Here is a 20,040-nt window from a genome sequence, read left to right as displayed (position 1 = left end):
ACCGATTCAGCCTTTAAATACTAATCACAATCTGGTGCTGATGTGCCTATTTATTCCTGAAATCTATACCATAGCATGACTTCAGCAATACACTGCATTCCTCAATTACACTGTAGTTGTGTCTGCCCCCATGCAGCGAAATCCTCTGACATTATTCTCAGAATTTTTCTATTTTTCAATGCCGTGGCCCTAAAACTTTTCTGGATTTTCCTGGAAGTGTACCACAGTAAAAATAATTTGATGTTTTATTAATTACATCTGACAAACATAAAAAGGAAATGTGACTGGGTCTGATCTTCAGTAAGTGTTTAATTTTTTCCTTTAGCTACGCATTAAAGGACCTTATTTAAGCAGTAATTGTATAGTTACAAAGAAGTGAGTATATGAGGTAAATCTGAATCCAGGCCAGATCTAGAAGTGATGATTCACAGGGAATATTTGCCAGATACAGCAAGAGAGGCAAATGCACTGAGGAGGTACATAATAGGATATAGATGTTTCAGGCCTGGCACTGTACGATGATGGCTTTTACAGGTTTTTGAGAGGTGTGTGTGTGTGTGTGTGTGTGTGTGTGTGTGTGTGTGTGTGTGTGTGTGTGTGTGAGTGCCTGTGTGTGTATTTTGTGCTGGGAAGGTTAAAGGTGTGAGCACACAATGGATGTTTTAGAATCAGGATGTTTTGTTCAGATCTTACCTCCTCTGCAGTGGGGTTGTGCAACACGTCCATACAGAGAAACTTGGGCCGTATTTCTGAATGATGGTCAGCAGATTGTTAGTATCAGCTGTTACGTAATGCGTAATTATGTGCCTGGTTTGGATGGTGCAGAAGGTTGGTTAAGGTTGAGCTGGGGTTTAGACAGTGTGGTTTCAGAGTTAACATACTGCTATGTAAGCCACAAATCTGTGCATCAATCATGCTAATGGTCATGTTTCTGAAGGCTTTGCTATTGCTATGTTACACATACGGGGACATTAACAAAAATTATTTTCTGGCATGTAAATTAAGTAGAACTGTATGTCCTAATGTTTTTCTTCTGTGGGTTTCTCTTTTACTGGATCTGCTTAGACATTTCTATCATTTCTACCAGTAGAGGGCGTTTGGAGAAAAATGTATGTAATAAAATGTAAATATATGTGACCTGATGTGCAGTGCTGTGCAATATTCAGAGGCACCCCACCCCCACCCTTTTATATACTATCTTAAAGTATATAAAGGAGGGGGGAGTATTTTATTCACTCTTTGAATTACCACTAAAACTCATTTGTAATTTGAGTTGTTTAGTTTTGTAGCACTTTCAATCTACCTTTCATTTAGATAGCTGTCTCCTGAATTTGGAGAAATTAATATGAAGCAGTAACAATAAGTCAATATTACGGAGCAGGAATAGAGCAATATCTTAATTTCGGTACTCTCCATGCTCTAAAAACCCCAGATGCCTTGTCATGTGCAGAAAGAAGGGGTGACCCTCACCCCCACCCAGTTTAGTTTGTTTTACCCTTTTATTGGCAAAAGTACAGTTATCATTTCTGTACATTTAAGGAACAATAATGTATATGTACATCCTCTATTTGTCCTTTCTATATATATATTTTTTTAAATCAGTGCAAGACCTGGTACAGCACCAAAATCTTCCATATCAGGTAAATGTTACAGAATAAAAAGAAGAAAACTTGCAAATAAAGCAACCTGTTGGAATTTTTCAGAAAAAAAATCTGTCAGAACTGACCACCCCAGAGCCCAGACTTTAACGGTACTGAATGTGTTTCAGCTTGTCAGAATCTTATAACAGAACCGATTATTTACTGCAGTGTTTTACTCATTTACTCATTAATTTCATTCATTCATTTTCTGGAACCACTTCACATATATTTGAAAGAATGTATCCAAGCACAAAAGCAATCATAAAGAGTGGACCTCTTATACACTTATTATAATATACCATGTCATATTTATTTGTTGTTTTTGGGAAATATTCTGTTAAATATGTCTTGTTTTTCTTGTCATCTTGATGCTATAAAATTAACTTGTAATCAGTGGCTACCGGTAGTAGTCTTTTGACATTTGCCCAGTGTCATAAGTGTTTGTGCTGAAGAGATTGAATGAGAAAAAGCAAAAGAGACAGAGTTAGGCACAGACTCTTAGCTGACTGAGTGTGCACCTCCTTTTGGTTTAGCCTCAGTCTCCTCCTCCTTCCTCCAGATATAGTGAGTGTTTTCAGCAGCAGTGGACTCAGTCAATCAGGCCTAGATCATAAGGAGAACACACTGACAGGCATTCTCTCTCCCTCTCTCTCTCTCTCTCTCTCTCGCACACACACACACACGCGCGCACACACAAGCACGCACACACTCGCACACAAACACACACCATACACATGGAGTACTACTGCTTTTTGCTGCTTTGGGTCCACTGCATGCTGCCAGGTGAGTGTTCATGAAATTTGGCTATTTATATATGAACCTGAGAGCCAAGGCGTTTGTAATCACCAGTGTATGCGGTCTGTGTGTATGTGTTTTGCTCTTAACTTTGTGGCTTTAAGGAAGATTGTAAGTGCTTAATAATACCTAAAAAAACAGTTGCTTATACATTGTTGTAATTAAACATACAATTTTGGTTCTAAATGTATGTGAATAATTTCACAACACATTATAATACCTGTTTATAGGTACAATGTAAACGTTATTTAGCACTATATCAAGGTCAAGGTCTAAAGTTTTCTTATGAGCAAATTTTATAGTATATTCTAGAAATGAACTTTATAAACTCTTATTTTATTAAGTATTATGAATGTATGCTTAACTAGAGCTGTCAACACTTCGTAAAGTTTTATGGATTTCAAGGCATTCCATTATGTTCTTGATATTGATTATAACTCCTTGGCGAAAGTAGCAGTGATTATCTTTAGGAGTTCCAAGTGTTAGCTGTCTTAGAAGCGACCAATAAAAACGTTCCTCAGCTGGAATCATGAAGGCAGTCCTTCTCTGGCAGATGTGGGATGCTGATGTTGGTGTAATTAGTCAGACTCCTGTTACCTTTCCTTTGACAATCTTAAATACCACGCTTTTAAATGAAACGTGACATTGATTGATTCCCTGCAAAGTGTTCATATTTTCCAGAGTCTGGGAAAGTGCTAGGCTTTTGCCACAGTCTGGTTCAATTATCAGAAAAACTGCATTCACAGCTGTTCACAGACAAAAAGTAGAGAGGACGTTTCTGGAGGCTGAGTGTCCTCCCAAGGCTTTTAAAGAAAGGCCATATTTAAATGGACCCTCCTATTGTGGATGTGGATAGAAATGTTCCATGCAGGAGATTTGAAAAATCAGTGTTGAGATGGTTACTTTAAAAAGTGCTTTAAATATTGATTACAAATTACTTTATATTAACTGACTCAATAATTCTTGGAAAGGTGAAAGTTACTACTAAGTTCCTCTGAAAAACAAGAGCCCTTTCAGGGTTTTATTTAGAAAGACATGGCCAATCACAATCAGGTCCATTACAAAGGAATGTCACTATTCCTGCCTGATTGTACGCCACCATACCTCTTAAAATTGTGAATAACTAATGCTGTTTAAAAAATTGTGAATAAAACGCTAAGCTAATCACAGTACAGTTTGACAATACACTAACATAACACATTTTTAATAGTTTAATCTACAAAAATCTTTCTGGCGGTAGTTATTTAAGTTCAAGGGTTCAATCTTTGCAAGTTTCTTTCCCAGTTTGCCTTGACCTACGGGTCAGTGAACTGTCTGAAGGACTGGACTCTCTAGCATTAACTAGATAGAAAGGAATGATTTCCAAAAAAAAGTTTCCAAAAAGTAGGACCATCATTAAAAATGCACAGCGTGGTTTATCGGCATCCTTATCTATGTGGAATGAATGGATGGGAACTAGAAATCATCTTCCACTTGCACTTCCTCTTTCAGCTGGACTCTGATAATTTTTTAAAGAGAGTTTGGAAAGTGTGTAAATATTTGTGTTTTTGGAGGTTCTGGGTCACTGGCTGAAATTCTTGGCCTCTTGTCCAGTGACTGATGCATCTATTGGTGAGAGGGACAAAAAGCTGAACAGACAGAGTGCAACATGACTCAAATAAGGATGAGCTTCTGAACTGGATGATGAGTAATGAGCTGGAATCAGTGCAAGAGTGAACTGTGTGGGAAAGGTTTTCTTGTGTTTTAGTTAGTTTTGGTCTCCAACAACAAATTGCCATCTGTAGCTTCCAGAAATAGGTCTAGGCCGCTCACTTCTGGCCCAAAAACATTTCCTTAGTACTTGAGTTTCCACAGGCCTCACCACCAATTACTTAACCCATCTGTTCTTTGAACACCTGGAGATGCCTTAACCACTGTGTTTATAATAAATTCTGACATTGTACTAGATCAGGCTTTTTAAATTAATGTCTGTCTTTCTCAATCTGGCCCCAATGTGCTGGCCTGAGGGGCTTAGAGTGGGTGAATAGACTGAGTGTAAATTAGATTTTTATGTTTTACTCAGAGATCCTCTCAGAAATTGCTGACACGAACACATGTTTATTAGCTCTGTGGTGCCAGTACAACCATTCCTTTTTCCATTCAATTAATATGAAATTATCTGTTCAAACTATATTCTCACCATTATATTAACTATTGTCTAACTGGATTATTAGTTTATTTGCTTCTTCAGTCTGCCTAAGTGTTCTGGTACTCTTATACAGTATGATAAACTGTTTCATTGGGGTAGATATAATAGGTGACACAGCCGTCATCCACCAGCATGGGCATGATTGCAAAACCATACATCCCAATGATTAAGTTCTAATTTTTATAAATAACGCAATAGCTTTACAAATATTATCTAAGGGATCTAAAAATTTCATTTCAACTGTCAGGGAAGAAGTTTAAAGATGTTAGAAAAATATCTGACTGATATAAATATCCAAAGACCTTTGATTTCTTCTCTGGATAAATAGCTTCATATATTAAATTTAACAATCAATATTAAGGGCAAACATTTTGGAGTTCTTTAGCTCTTCTAATTAATTTTTGACAGATCATGAGTTACAGATTCTTTCTATTTCCTTGTCAAGTGTTGGTAGAAACGCCTGTAGCCAATGATGTAGGATTTGTCTTTGATTTTCATGTAGACAGGTTGATTACAGAGCAAATCTAATCCAACTGAGGAGTTTTTAAGCTGTGGCCTAGATGACCTTGTGAGTAATTGTGGTTAATTTTGTGAGCTCCAGAGCTTGTAAAATGGTGTCCAAACCAGACTAACATCTTCCTCTTGATGTGCCTTCTGGCTCATATTCTTTGGAAAAATGAGCATGCTTATGTGCCACAGACACAATCCCCTGCAAGGTATCTCTCAACAGCCCTCTGATGGGTTTTCCAGACTCAGACTATGGGATGCACAGCAGGATAGTTGGCATGGATGGATAACTGTTTGGTTTGCCTTGTCTTGAAACTCACAACTGAATTGTCTGTATATTATTTTACACTATGTACAGTACACATGACTTCTGGTCACATAGAATAGCATTTCAAAGCAGTGGTTGAAGAGATGCATTTCCGGCATGTGGAGTTTATTAGGAGCAAATGTGCCAGCTTGTAATCCTAGCCAGTGGGCAACAGTGGGCCTCATTAGCATCCAAGCAGCTCCTCGTGTAAATATTTGTGAAGGAAGAGAGAGATGACTGAGGAAAGAGCAGATGTAAAGAAGTGTTTTGTCCATCACAGATGGTGGAAATATACAGCTGTAAGCTAAAGCCTGAGTCTGGTTTTCAGATATAAATCTTTGGTGGCGAGTTTCATGTTTGGTTTAGCTTTTGTTAGTTGTCAGTGGCAAAGACTTGGTGTACAGAGCATTAAGAACTGGTCTGGGTTCTCCATGTAGGTCTTAGATTTGTTCTTAGGTTGTGAGATAATGGACCAAGAGTTTGGATCATCTGTTTCGGATTTGAGAGCCTGGGTTTCTTGAGCTGATTGAGTTTTAAAGTCTGGGCTTGTGTCTCGAGGGGAAAGTGATGCTAGTGGAGTTGATTCAATTGTTCCAGTTACTGACTGATCTGTTGACCTTTGTGCTTGGAGTCTTTGGAGGATTTCATAAGTTGTTTAAAATAGGAATACCACACTATGTTCAGACTGCATCTGTTATTGGTGATGGTTGCATGGCCACAACTAGAATAAGGACACTGAGGACCAGTGCTTGATAATTTCACATACCATGATAATATCATTATCCTGCTGTTGAATAAAAAATTTGCAGCCCAATGCCATCAAATTGGCAGAAACAGAAACGGTCCTCTGCTGACCTCAAAATGTTATGACTGACCACAGACCAGAGGAGATTTCATGTCCTGAACGTAAAAGTCTTCTCCAGGCTTTTGTTCCAGCTGCCTGGCTTTTCTAATTAGGCAGAAGTATATGATGTCTTGGTACAAAATGTTCATATGTTTATGGATCACCCTTATAATAAGTTATTTCCAATATTTTTAGGTCCACCCATTGTGGACATGGTTATTCAGGTGGACACACACAGCTCGTATAATATCTGTAGTAAATGAAATTAAACGCCCTGGAACAGATGCACATGAGCATTAGGTCACCTTAAAATCCCACAGCATAAGCCACTCAATCCAGTACCTTTGGCATGAGTTGAAGTGGCATTTTGTGATTCAAAACTGACCATCCAACATGAGCACTTGACCTTTCTTAAGCTTACAAGTTCTCATAGCAATGCCAAGTGGAGAGCCTTAATGTAACCCCATTCAATTAAACAGTTTACATCTTGGTCTAGTACACATCTCACGCAGTTTATTTATCATGTGAAGTAGCTCACTTTTCCACTAAATTATTGACCTTAGTAATGACAGTAGATGCTGGTGCCAAAAACAGATCCTAGATCAGCACTTCTCATAAGAGATCCTTTGTGAATATGGCGGTCAGGGTCTAGTTAATGGTTTCGTTGCTCCAGTCTTGACTCCATCTCTGGCTGGGACCCTCACCACTGTCCTCTGTCAGTCTGAAGGTGCTTGTGTGTCAGCATGGTTGTGGTGGAGCTCATGAAGTTTGACTCTAGGCCTGGACACACAGGTCTGAGGGCCAGTAGCCACCGTGCTGAGGTTTATTTATCTGGGCAGAAGGATCCATACACAGGAAACCCAGGCGAAAGCTCGGGCCAGCTTCAGGAGCTGCTGATATTAGTGGGAGTATTAAATCGCTCTGCCACGTTAGGGTTTCAAATGGAAACTGGGGCCTCTGGAAACTCTCTTCTCTTTTCCCTCTGCTTCCTTTTGTTTCAAGAATGAAGTTAAAAAAGCTGTCTCTGATGGTTTCTGGAACAATTCCTGCAACTAGATCACAAGCTCAGAATTTTATAAAAATTGATATTAAGAGACAATTATAGAAACAAATGTGTGTGAGGACTAGAATTTAACAAAACATCAAAATAACTGAATTTATTTACCAATAATATTATCAGCAGTTTATTAGACAATTTCTTTTACCAAATATTGAACTATTCAAGAAGATTACACAAATGTAATGCTTTTTGAGAATGAGGCATAAAGAAATTTTAGAAAATCAAGAGACTTTCTATTTCTGTACCTGCAGTGTACAGGATAATAGCAACTGAAGACTACTGTGAATGTGTGTAAATGATTACACATATTACACGTGTCTACAAATTTTGGAATTATGCATATAATTGCTAAATTCAGCTACTTTAGGGTAAACCCATTGTGGGCACAGACAGTAAAATCAAATGAGATGATCCAAAGCAGCTGCACATAAGCTAAGATCATCATACACAATGCAAACTGTGAAATGTAGTCAGTTGATTTGCACTATGAGCTACTGTAACTAAAACCCAATTCTTTGTATGTGTGTGCATGTGTGGCCAACAAAGCTTGATTCTGATTCTGAAGTGTCTACTAGAAGGGCATAAACCTTCCAACATTTGGCTGTGGAGCCGTGGAGCCGAATTCTCTATGTGCTGGAGCTTAATTCGGTTATTATGGCATCAGTTCAAGCAGCATTGTTGGTCCTGAACTAATCGTCCAACATCATTACGTAGTCTCACTACTTTTCTCATGGCTGAATGCCATCAAATCAGCAGTGTTCCAACATTCAAGTCTTTCCAATAAATCTGCCATTTCAATTATTTTTTCCAGTCAAAATGGCCATTAACCACAACCTATTTATTTTTCAGGACATATTTCATGGCAGATTACAGATGCCCAAACAGTGAATTTTAATGAAAAAGAGTTTACCGAAACTTAAGCAAAAATGATTATGAGATATTAAAAACAACAGTCCTAACAATTACCAAGAAGACCCTCAGATAACGTTTTCATATTTGAGAGATGTGAAAATCAGGCACCCTTTTGCATAGTATTATTATCTGTTAGAGTTCATATACTTATTTAAGTACAATGACCTTAATATATTCTATGTTAAATATGTGCAAGTCACATCACATTCTCAATTCAAAGAATCTAAAATATACACTACATGTTTCACACTGAAATGCAGGTTGTCAGCTTCCTGGTTGAGGTACAAGAATTCTGTGTGAAGAATCCCAGGAACAGAATTGATGTGGAGATCCAAATTTCAGTGATATGAGGAAACAGTGTGAGATGTCAATTTGTCAGAAATGTCTGTTATCAGCATTGGTCTTGGCAGAGAGAGTGGTGAGAATCAGTCTGGATGTGAGAACCAACTGTTAGATTAATATTCTTTATGAATGCGCACATACCAACTCACAGTGGGAGTTCATATTGTGACATGGGAAACGGCAGGTTATTCCAGGATATTCCACTGTTCACAGCAGAAACAGCACTCCTCCTCTGACACAGGGATAAGTTACAGTGGATGGTTAGCTGTTATTATACTTTTTTTTGCCACAATAACTCCTTGTGTCCATCTTCTTTTCTTGTCTCTTCCTTTATTTTTGTTGTGGTGCTGAGGGAGATTAAAAGCAATACTTCAGTGAAGTATTAAGTTTTCCACTCAAACCAGATGTAGTTGATCAGAAAAGACATATATTGTGTCCAAAAGTTACTAGATTTATCTGTACATCCAGCATTGCTAACAAAGAGTCGGTGTTAATAGTTACTTTAACCATGTCCATACCTTTATTAAGGTTGTGCAAACTTGATTATGTGTTCCAGAGCCCTGAACTGACCTTCTCTGAACAATAAAAATTACCTTCACAGTGAGTCTGAATGCTGCAGACTTCAATCTGTTGAAATTAATATGTTTGTGGTTTCTTTATTTTTGTCTTTTTCCAATTGCTGTTCTTCCAAATCTTCTAAAGACACATTAAAAAAAAAAAAGACAGCAACTGAACGTCTTTGGTCAATATGCCTGCAGAAAGACACGTGTCCATTGACTTTTAGGTTTGTTTTTAGCATCATTAGTCTAGTAGGTCTAAGGCTAAACTAAAGATGTAGCTGTTTTAGGTAAAAAACATACTATACAATTCCTTTAATACATTTTTCTGTTTTGTTTTTCAAACAGAAAACTATAGAAACACACTTCTCTTCATTTTTCTTTTAATACATGTTATTTTATTGAATGCAGAGCTGAGCTATGAAATCACAGTAGCAGATCATTGTCTCCACTGTGGCCAAGAAGTTTAAACAAGTGGGAGTCAGTGACAGTGAAAGATGGGGAAAAGATAAACAGAAAGAAAGAGTGATTTAAAAAAGTCAGACTAAGGCTAAGAAGGCTTAACTAAATTTTCCTCCTGTCTACATATGTTCCTCATCTATCGATGCTTTGTGTGATTTAATGCAGTTACTGGAAATAAACCCCACTGAGATTCAGCCATTCTGCTTATCGCTGTTATCATCAATTAATGGTTTGGAACCATAGTCCAGCAACAGGTATAAAGCAGCTCATTTTCCTTTAAAGAAATACTTATAAGTATTATAATTGAAACCAGGGGGTGACGTATTTACTCAGATCAGCTAGAGCTTAAAGAGCAGATGAGGAGACTGAACGTGACTAGAAAACACCCTAGCCTTTGATTGAGCCTTGAACTTGGATTTTTATATCTGTCCTTAAACCACATTGTTTTTGGTTATTCCTTTGTGTTTGTCTTACTGCTGCCCATATGCTGTGATCATACTTTCAATACGGTGGTTAGCAGTGATTTGCTCTAATTCTCACAGTAATAATCTTTGATAGCAAAAAGGGTCATCCGTCTTAGATCAACCCCTAAGACACATATAGCAAGCATTTTTGAGTCTTATTTATTGGTCAGAAATAGAATTGATGGTAATTTAGTGACCTTTGTAGGCCCGACCTGTACGTATTACATGCAAATGTTTATTTGTGGTAAAGTTTATGACCAAGCAGTGATGATATGTTACTGTTACATGTAGTTTCCTTGATCTCTATTACCTCAGCAGTGTTTCATCCTAAAAGACTGCACTGGTGATCCATTAGTTGTTCATTGACTGTCCTGTTGATGGGTGATGCACATTCCTCTCAGTTTGTCTCTGGTTGATTGACACTGTCATTCCAGTACCTGACTGACATCTTCTATTAGTTCTTAAGCCTGGTGAGGTTGAATCAACCTCTATGTTGTACCATGGTGTGCTGAATGAGTGCTAGAGCTTCTTGTGAGGTTGTGAGGAAGCACAGAAGCAGGAGAAGGAAAATGATTGTCCTGGTGGTTTCAGTAGGGGACCTCCATGGGAGTGTTTGCTGCTTTAGAGGACCCCTGGGGCCCTATCCTCCAAACTTTGAGTATTTGGAATACTTTGTTAGGACGAAAAAGACTGAGTGAACCCCCTGGGGCATGGATATCATGCAAAACAACTAGTCTGCTTCTTGCATTGTTTAGAAAAAGTGTTTGCATTCTTACTTTGCTGGATTTGATCATTAAACATGAAATTAACTGAAACTTGAATAGCAAGGGGAACATTTTCTGATTTTAGTCATTTTCCATTGGGCATTTTAGGAATTTATTATTTTGGTTTCCTGTCAGAATGCAATAAAATAAATTGGCAGTGATTAAATATGCACAATGTAACATAAGACTCGGTTCATGTTAAGTCAGTAGCCAGCAAAGTTTTCTTTGAGCTCTTCTAGCTGTCAGTGGATGTCTCTTGGGTTATGTTTGGCTCACGATATTTATTCATGTCAGAGTATTGCTACCCTGTATTATCCTTAAGATGAAGCTAGCATTCAGACTGCTGTCTAGAGATAGTTGTAAGTGAATTACTTTAGTCCCAAAGATGAGGTTTCTAAGTGCATGCCTGTATCTTGCATTCATATTCTGCAAATCCAGCAGAGAGGAACTGTGTATACTGGCAGCAACTTTGTGTTTTAGCCACCGTGAAATCTTTCCATGGTGCTTTGGGTCACTGTTGGAGCTGCTGGCTCTCAGAAACCACTACTGCCAATGAACATAGATCCCTGCTCAGCCTTTTGTGGATGGCTCACACAGGAGTTTTTGATTCTTCTGGGTTTGATTTGTCTGTGTCCTTTCACAGGGCTCCATGACAGTTTCAACATCGACACAAAGAGCCACAGAATCATAAAAGGCCCGAAACAGACGCAGTTTGGCTACACGGTGCAGCAGCACACAGCCGGGGGACAGAAGTGGTAAGGAGCCCTACTTCATCTGTTAGCCTTTTACTTTTTAGTGGATGTGATGTACACCTCATGGTATATATTTTTAGACATCATGGTTTTAAATGGTAATTTATTTAATCAAGACTTTTTTGCGTATTATGTTGCCATGGTTATCAAAGCTGTCTGTGATTAGCAGTGGGGAATAATTGGCACAAAATGAAAAGAAAATGTTCAAAAGATATCAGCTCATTGAGACCTAAAAGTGCTCCTCTCTCTGCTGTTTTTGTTGGTTGAGTGCATTTGAGGTGAATGGGAGCCTAAATTAATATATTCTGCAAACAGAGAAAACATCACTCAACCTGTCCACTAGTGTCCTTCCCCCAAAACACACACAAAAAAACTCCATGCCTTAAGGTTTATTGGTTTCACCACTAGTGAATTTACATCTCCTGCAAAATGGAAAAATTTGCCTGCGGTGCATTCAGGGGAGTTATTAGATGGAAAGAGCAGGACATGTGTCATCTATCACCATGACATCAGCACCTCTCACTGTCGCTGTGATGTGATAAAGAGGATTCTGTGCTCTGCTGGCATCTTTAGTATGTCAGCTGGCCACAGAAGCTCTCTCTCTCTCTCTCTCTCTCTCTCTCTCTCTCTCTCTCTCTCTCTCTCTCTCTCTCTCTCTCTCTCTCTGTCTGTGTTTGTGTCTGAGTGTACAGTGAATTCTGACTCATTTGTTTCTCTGTTTCTTATTTGTCTTTTGGTTTGCATTCATTCTCTTACTGTATGTCATCATTTCTTTTCCTTTTGGCCCTTTGTCTGATGCCCATTAAACAGCTACTTTTAAAGTCTCACAAGTGTAATGTCATTTTGTATATGAATATTCATATTCACATACTCTTAGCCAAAATGGGTGCATGCTAGTACAAATATAAAATGATTATGTACCATTTTAAATTTGACAGACCATATTCATAAGCAAGGGCAAATTAGGGAGAAAAAAAACTTTTTCCAAAACTGAAACTCAGAAAACCAAAGGCTGGTTAGTGTATGCAGTGTATGCTTCCATACATCCACTCAATGAACTTAAAGAGCTTCTTTTGGTACCAAAGGATTACTTCAGTTCACGTGGCTTTTTGAGTAATGAGAGTGACATTCCTGCTGTTCCCCAGATCCTGATGAAAATATCTCTCCCTATTCCACATTCTCCAGATAGCTGTGTGTAATGGCTAGATGGCTGGCTGCAGTTTAAATTGGAGTGTGTGTTGTCAGTTTAGCTGCGCTGATATTTGGAGATATCAACAAAGACTTTCTCAAGTGAGCAGTTGCCAAAGAGACCCCCACTCTGTCTGCCTCTCATTCACACCACATCTGGAAATCATTTATAGGCCAAAGGGAATTTATTTCTTGTGCAAGGGCTTGTGTGTGTGTGTGTGTGTGTGTGTGTGTGTGTATAACTATAAAATTTAGAGAGAAAGGGAGAGAAAGATATAGTTTGTTACTGTAAGCCTATACAACAGAGATTTTTTAAATGCCATTATCATTCACACCAGAAAATTATTCATCAGCATATTTTGTGTAATGTCTTTATACTTGATTCATAAAGAACACACACAAAGTACTGAAGCATGCACTTCATTTTAATAGCGTCCACTTTAAAAGGCAGTGGTTTCAACCATATAATTTGTTTTCAACCTTATAATCTGTTTTCAGACAAATATCTAAAAACATCTGTGCAACTTAAGAAAAGTATGTAGAACACAATTATTATATTATACGATACATTTAACCTGCAAACACAGGGAGAACACACCAAAATGTTATTATTATTCTTATTTTTAATTAATTAATTTATTTCTTTTGTGGCGATGGACAACAGGTGCAGCTAATCCAGTTAATATGGCTATAGCTGCACTCAAATGAGCCAATCACACTGATTGTTTACGATGCTTGGCCAGTTCCCCAGAGAGAGGGACATGAGTGTAAGGACAGCATTGCTCCAGAATATCGACAGCCGATACAGAAATCAGATCTTCCTTCAGTCGATTCTAAACTAGTGTGTTTTAGTGGTTTAAATTATTTATTATTTAAATTGCCATTAACCCAATGCAACTAATTGAAACGCCACTGAGACAAAACACAGATCTGGAGTTTTTAACCTGTGCTGGGAGGAAAGCTTAGTAACTGTACTACACTGAATTTTAACTAATACCCATCCCAAATGTCTTCCTACAACCTCTGCAACCCACGGAGCATCAAGAAGTTACAGTCAGTGACGCGTACCAGACAGAAGGATATACTCAAAAATGAAGACGGTTGTGTACTCTCTGATTATTTAAGCTTCCTTTCTCATTATAAATGCTTTATGCCATTTATTGACCTCTGCACACGTCATTAGGTCATGTAGTTTTGTCCTGAGAACACTGCATGTGTTAAATAAATGCAGAAATGAGAAAGGATCATAAAAAAATAACGTGCAGACAATTATGTTTAGAGTAACACTGTTATATTCTGAGAAAGAGAGTGAGGAAGAAAAAGAGAGCTAGAGCCTTGATTCTACATATAGAACTGTCAAAGACATTTCACACTCCATAGAAATAATGGAAAAGAAGTTTGCACCGTAGGCTGCTTCATGGTGAGTTTGGAAATTACAGCATTTTTACTCTTGGTCCATGTGTGTATGGATCAAGGAGCTAGACTGTTTGCACTGGCTCAGCCCTGGTGATAGGAAGAGAGAGAGAAAGAGAGAAAGACTGATGTAGTGAGGGAGTGAGCAGACTGTGGACAGTAGCTAATTGTCTTCATGCAGTTAGACAACTTTGATCATGCTGAACAGGGGAACTGCTTCAGGCACAAAAAGACACCGCCAGCTGTGTGAATGTGTCAGTTCCACTCACATGCATTTTCCAATGAAGGAAGGCAATGTGGCACAAATATAACATCTGAATATTTCCTAATTTTTCCAGGATTAGCAAAATCTGATCCAAAAATAGGCATAACAGTTATGTTATATATATATATATATATATAAGATTAGACACCCAGCATTTCTGTGTTGAGATGAATGAGCCCAGCGGTCACAATGAGGGGCTAGTACAGGGGCTGGCAACCTATACAAACAAGTCGCCTGTGGTTAGCACGATTGTGGTTATGAATGTATGGACCTCACTGGAGTCTCTCTTTCCTTTCATTCCCTCACCCCCCTTGTCTTGGCAAGATATTGAAACATGCATTTTTTTTATTGTGTTGGGCTTCATGAAAACCTATCAAAAACTGTTCCAAGAAGCAGATGCTCTCTGTACTCTGTTCTTTTGTGCAGTCTCAGCAAGCTCAGATCATTTAAACATCCAGATGCTATTCAAGTGTAATTACATACTAACGGATTTCTAACTATCATCTTACAAGTACCCAACTCTGTGCTCCACAAATTAGTGGTAAGTATTTTAAAAGTTATTAGAACAAGCCCTGTGTTTGAACTAGAGACAAACATGCAATTAGTCAGGCAGGATTACATAAGCAGTCACAGAGGTACATTCTCTTCATCAGCAGTGGCCTTATTAACACCCTTTTAGGGGCCAAGATGCTGCCAGGATAAAATTAGGACTCCCTTTAGTGCTCTTCCAATGGGTCGCAATTAAACCCCCCCTGATCCTGATCTGTCAAAGTAGCCACACAGCACCAGCACCGTAATATTATATCTACACTTACATTTAATTTTAGTAATGTGTGACTGATGTGCAAATTTGATTCAAATCAGTTCAAAACACTATAATTTGCTCATTTTTTTCTCTGTGTTTTCTTGTAAAAGAGCTTTTTGGACACATTCTATAAGCCATAGCCATGTGTGGTCAGGCCTGGCATTTAGCGATGGAAGGATAGAATGTTTTGTGGAGTGCACATTTTTGCCCATTGTTAGAAAAGTAAAACATAGGTCTAAGGAATAGTGGCATTATGAAAATGTGTCTGAACTCATTGCATTGTATAGTGTACAGCACCACAGTACATTCACCACAGAGAGTGTCTGGAATACAAATGAGCACTGCAGTAAGAGCTCAGATCAGTGTACTGTTTATTGCATTTCAAACACACGTCCAAGTCCTAGGTTCCTAGTGGAAATTGCAACTTGGAGTTCACGAGTCTGCGTCGTGGATTGGAATTATACAGCACTGGTTTCCTTATATCCATCTCACGCCAGTCGGCCCTACTGGCATCCTGCAGTGAAACTTTACCCCTTTCTTTTTAATCTGTGATGTTGAAAGCAGACTGTGCTCCACACAGCTGGCTTTGTGCAGATCTCCGGGTCCATGCGGGTGTTTTTGGGCACAGCGTATTTTTCTGCAGTGATGAATGTGTTGGATATTTCAGGAATCTCATGATCTCCAGAAGAAACACAGGATGGTTCAGGTGACCGGATGGCTCTTTGATGTGGGGAGTGGGGAGTGGGCTCTAGGTTTGTGCAGCAAAGCTCTATACTCGGGTCACTCAGATTTAGTTCACCGAAGAGTGTATGTTGTTTTATACACTGCATGCAACATATGTGTGTGCTTTAATATGTATTCCAAGGACCCTTCTTCTTATGTTTTGACCTTTCTTTCTGTCATTTCAGTACAGCATGGCTCAGGCAATCTGTTGTTCTATAGAATTCTTTAAGATTAACACCGTCATCTTGAGTCAGATGAAGATATCTTAAATTCCACCCAAATCCACTATTTGGATTTCTGTTACAATCTTTCTTTTGTCAACATCTGCACATGCTATTTGTATAGGAACAGAATCTGAGGTCAGAGAAAAAGAGATTGACTCTGTGAGAGACCTTAGAAAGGTAGTTCAGGAGTGGAAACACAGCTGATGTTGGTTAGAGCTTAGTAAAGGAGCACTTCAGAAACAGAACTTTTTTTTATCTGCACTTGTGATATGTATATATTTCACTCCATCAGCACGGTCCATTGAAATTCAACCCCCTTAATGATGGTATTCTTCCTTGTGGAGCAAACTTAAAAGACTTTTGCTCACACTATTTCCTTTTTCTCTAGTGTCTAGATCTCAGTGAAAAGTAGTAGTTTTACTGCAGTTTAACACCAAATATGACCTATATCATAAGGTAATGATTGTTATTATAAAGATTGCTGTGCAAAATACCAAGACTATTATTGTTCAGTTATTTCATATACAATGAAAACAACCATTACATTCAAGTTTTACATTATTATTCATTATTCATTCTGTCTCTGTCATTATTCATTCTGAATCACAGAGTTGCATCAGGAAAGGCATCTGGCATGACACCTGTGCCAAGTCGAAAGTTTGAAATGTAATGAAACTCTGTGGAGACCTCTAGTTAAATCAACTGAATGACATAGAAGAAGATTCATTCTTTCTCCTGTGTATCTAACTTGACAAAAGGACATATATTAGAAGAGATCTGATGTAAAATAACCCAAACACTGGGGTTTAATTTAATATTTAAAAATTAAATTCCTGATTTCAGTGCATATTTTTTATTGATTGACTTAAGTGGTTTGTGAAAAACAGAATTTCTTCATTTAATTATATAAATTAATTGAAGGGGGCAGCATGGTGGCGCAGCAGGTAGTGTCACAGTCAAACAGCTCCAGGGACCTGGAGGTGGTGGGTTCAAGTCTCACTCTGGGTGACTGTCTGTCAGGAGTTTGGTGTGATCTCCCTGTGTCCGCGTGGGTTTCCTCTGGATGCTCCAGTGTTTCCAATAACACACGTTGGTAGGTGGATTGGTGACTCAAAAGTGTCCATAGGTGTGAGAGTGTGAGTGAATGTGTGAGTGTGTGTCGCCCTGTCGCCAGGTTGCGTTCCCGCCTTGCGCCCAATGATTCTGTGTAGGCTCCGGACCCACAGTGACCCTGAACTGGATGAGTGGTTACAGATAATGAATGAATGAATTAATTAAATGAAGGATGGTGTCTGACTTGCCCAACATTGTACAAGGTCAAATATACAGTCAATGCTGGTCTCTCTTTCTAGGGACCAGCATTGACTGTATATAGCAGTGCAGTCTTGTAATAGATGACGAAGCATTTTTGTAAGTTGCGCAGTTTATTGCTGTAAATATAAATGTAAAGTAGAGACAAGTTAAAGGCGAATTGCAGTGAATGTACTTTTCTTCTTAAATATGAGCCTAAGTTTCTTTTCCTGGTGATGAGATGAGTTTTAGAGCCCACACTTTCATATAGTAATTTCCACAGACACCCACACACATCAGTGTTTTTGTGTTTTTGAAGGTAGCAGTGTAACTCCCATGCTAGATTTTGACCTTCACATTGTTTTAGTGATTTTCTCCTGAATGCCTGAAGCAGCAGGATGCTCTGAAAATCATCCTCTCTTGTGGGTTCGGACAGAGGATTGACTTATCAGTTCAAGTTAGAACAACATCCACAACTTGAGTATTGTTTAAGTGTTAACATTAACGTTTTTAATTTAGGATGCCTTATTTTTATGAAACTAATGGAGCAGAATTTTGGATACTGTGTTATTTGCATGAGTATAGGATTAAATATATTATTGCTCTATTACTCAGCCTATGATTTTAGCAATATTTTTGATGCCATTGTACCGGTTCGCCCTAATGTTAAATCGTTTGCTTGTTAGAGTAGAAAATATTAATATGGTTCAATGAGAACAGAACACAATATGTTCTAGGTTTTCCTCTGTCAGTAACTCATTTAGAATCTGACCACAAGTTGGAGATCATTGAGGTGTGTGCTTCATGTATGTGGGTGTATTATTTCTTATTCTCCAAAGTCTGTATATGTACGAAGGTGATGAAATAGCTTGTCACTCCCTTCCTTTCTCTCTTTTAACTTGCGAAACGTGGTTTCATGTTCAGTGTCTCGGAGTCTCCTAATAGAAGTAACACACATGGAATGTCAGACCTGATGTGATACCCCTGCAGTGTTGGTCAGCAAAACCAGAGCCAAGGAGGAAGCGTAATAGCTTTACTGGCCTTCGTTATTGGTGAGGTGTATTACTGTAGTGTGTGGAGAACACTTGACCCTAATGAGTTGTATGCTGAGTGGTTTTAAATGTAGTGTTATTGGACTTGAAACTGTTGAACACCTGTAAAATCACTGCAACAGTAGCCTACTTCTAACCTTTTTTTTGTATCCTGAAATGAACTTTTTGGTGTAAAATAAGGTGCCAGAAACAGCAAAAGTGACAGTAATAATGGGAATATTAATAGCTGTGGAAATATCTGTAATATCAGAACCTGCTTAGCTGTGATTATTTCCAGAACGTTGGTGTGGAGTCCTCGTCTGCAGCAGGAAATCAGTTTCAAACACCAATTATTTTCTGGTTAAATAAACCAGAGATCTGACACAAGTTATATTCAGTGAAAGGAAGCTACTACCATTGTTTGATCCAGTGTTTGATCCAATGTTTGATCCAAACTGTGTAGAAAATCATTTCCAAGGAAGCAATGATGTGTTTCGGGGGACCAGGGGCCCAAAGGCTTGACCTCTGGCCTGCAGCTGAGCACAGATGGAGGTCTGGATCTGCAATATACGAGTGTCGAGTTTCATTTCTGTGAGCTACTGCCATTCTGGAGAGATGAGAATAACGTGTTAACCCCTACTGTCTGGATTGCCAAAACCTCTTCATGTCAGCAGAGAGTTGGTGAGCATTAGATACACACTAAGACGTGTTCTTTTCATCTTCTCTCCTGGCGCCATGTTTAATTGATGTATATAGAGCTCCCTGCAACACTGACTCATCATTCATCAATTAGAATAATGTAGAATTAAGAGAAAAGGGGCTTTGCGGTGGATGAGAAACCATGAGCATTAGTCCCCACGTTTTATTAGGCGTGTGCTCCAAATGTACTGACAAGATGCATATCATTGAATAAAGGAGCTTACTGCTTAAGATTAAGGATCTCTCTGAATAATCACTGGGCTCAAGTTGCAGTCTTAAAAGGGCAGAAATTGCTCGAATAGGGAAGTGCACTTCAGTGAAATGTATAGCACTTTAAAGTAGGACTAGGGTAAAAGTCATAAAACTGTTTGTCTTTTTCAATGAAAGGACTCTTATTCTTCAAATTGGCTGAACCATTGTGCTTATGTTACTCTTGCACTGTCCCAGTTGGGTTTTTTTTTTATCTTTGATCTCCCTCCTGCAAGGTCAATTTTAAGGGCAGTGAGAACATATCAATGCTCTCATGAACTGTTTGGAGCTACTAATGTTCTTTGCACATTATAATGTCCTTTGCTGACATTTACAGGCCCATTCTGACTTGGCTGTAGTTTGTAATTGTGAGCTCTATCAGATTTTCTTTCTCCTCTGAGACTGCTGTCAGGGCAATACCATTTGCACCGCACAATCCTTAAACAGTGCTTCATTCTCTGCTAGACCACTGCTCTGGGATTAGCATGAAACGTCCTCCTTGAGTTTTTAGTGTGAGAGAATGCCTGCTGCTTTTTACAGCTGTCAAAATCAGAAAAAA

Source organism: Hoplias malabaricus, chromosome X2 (assembly GCF_029633855.1).
Source record: "Hoplias malabaricus isolate fHopMal1 chromosome X2, fHopMal1.hap1, whole genome shotgun sequence".
Taxonomy (NCBI): domain Eukaryota; kingdom Metazoa; phylum Chordata; class Actinopteri; order Characiformes; family Erythrinidae; genus Hoplias; species Hoplias malabaricus.
This window is presented reverse-complemented; position numbering follows the sequence as displayed.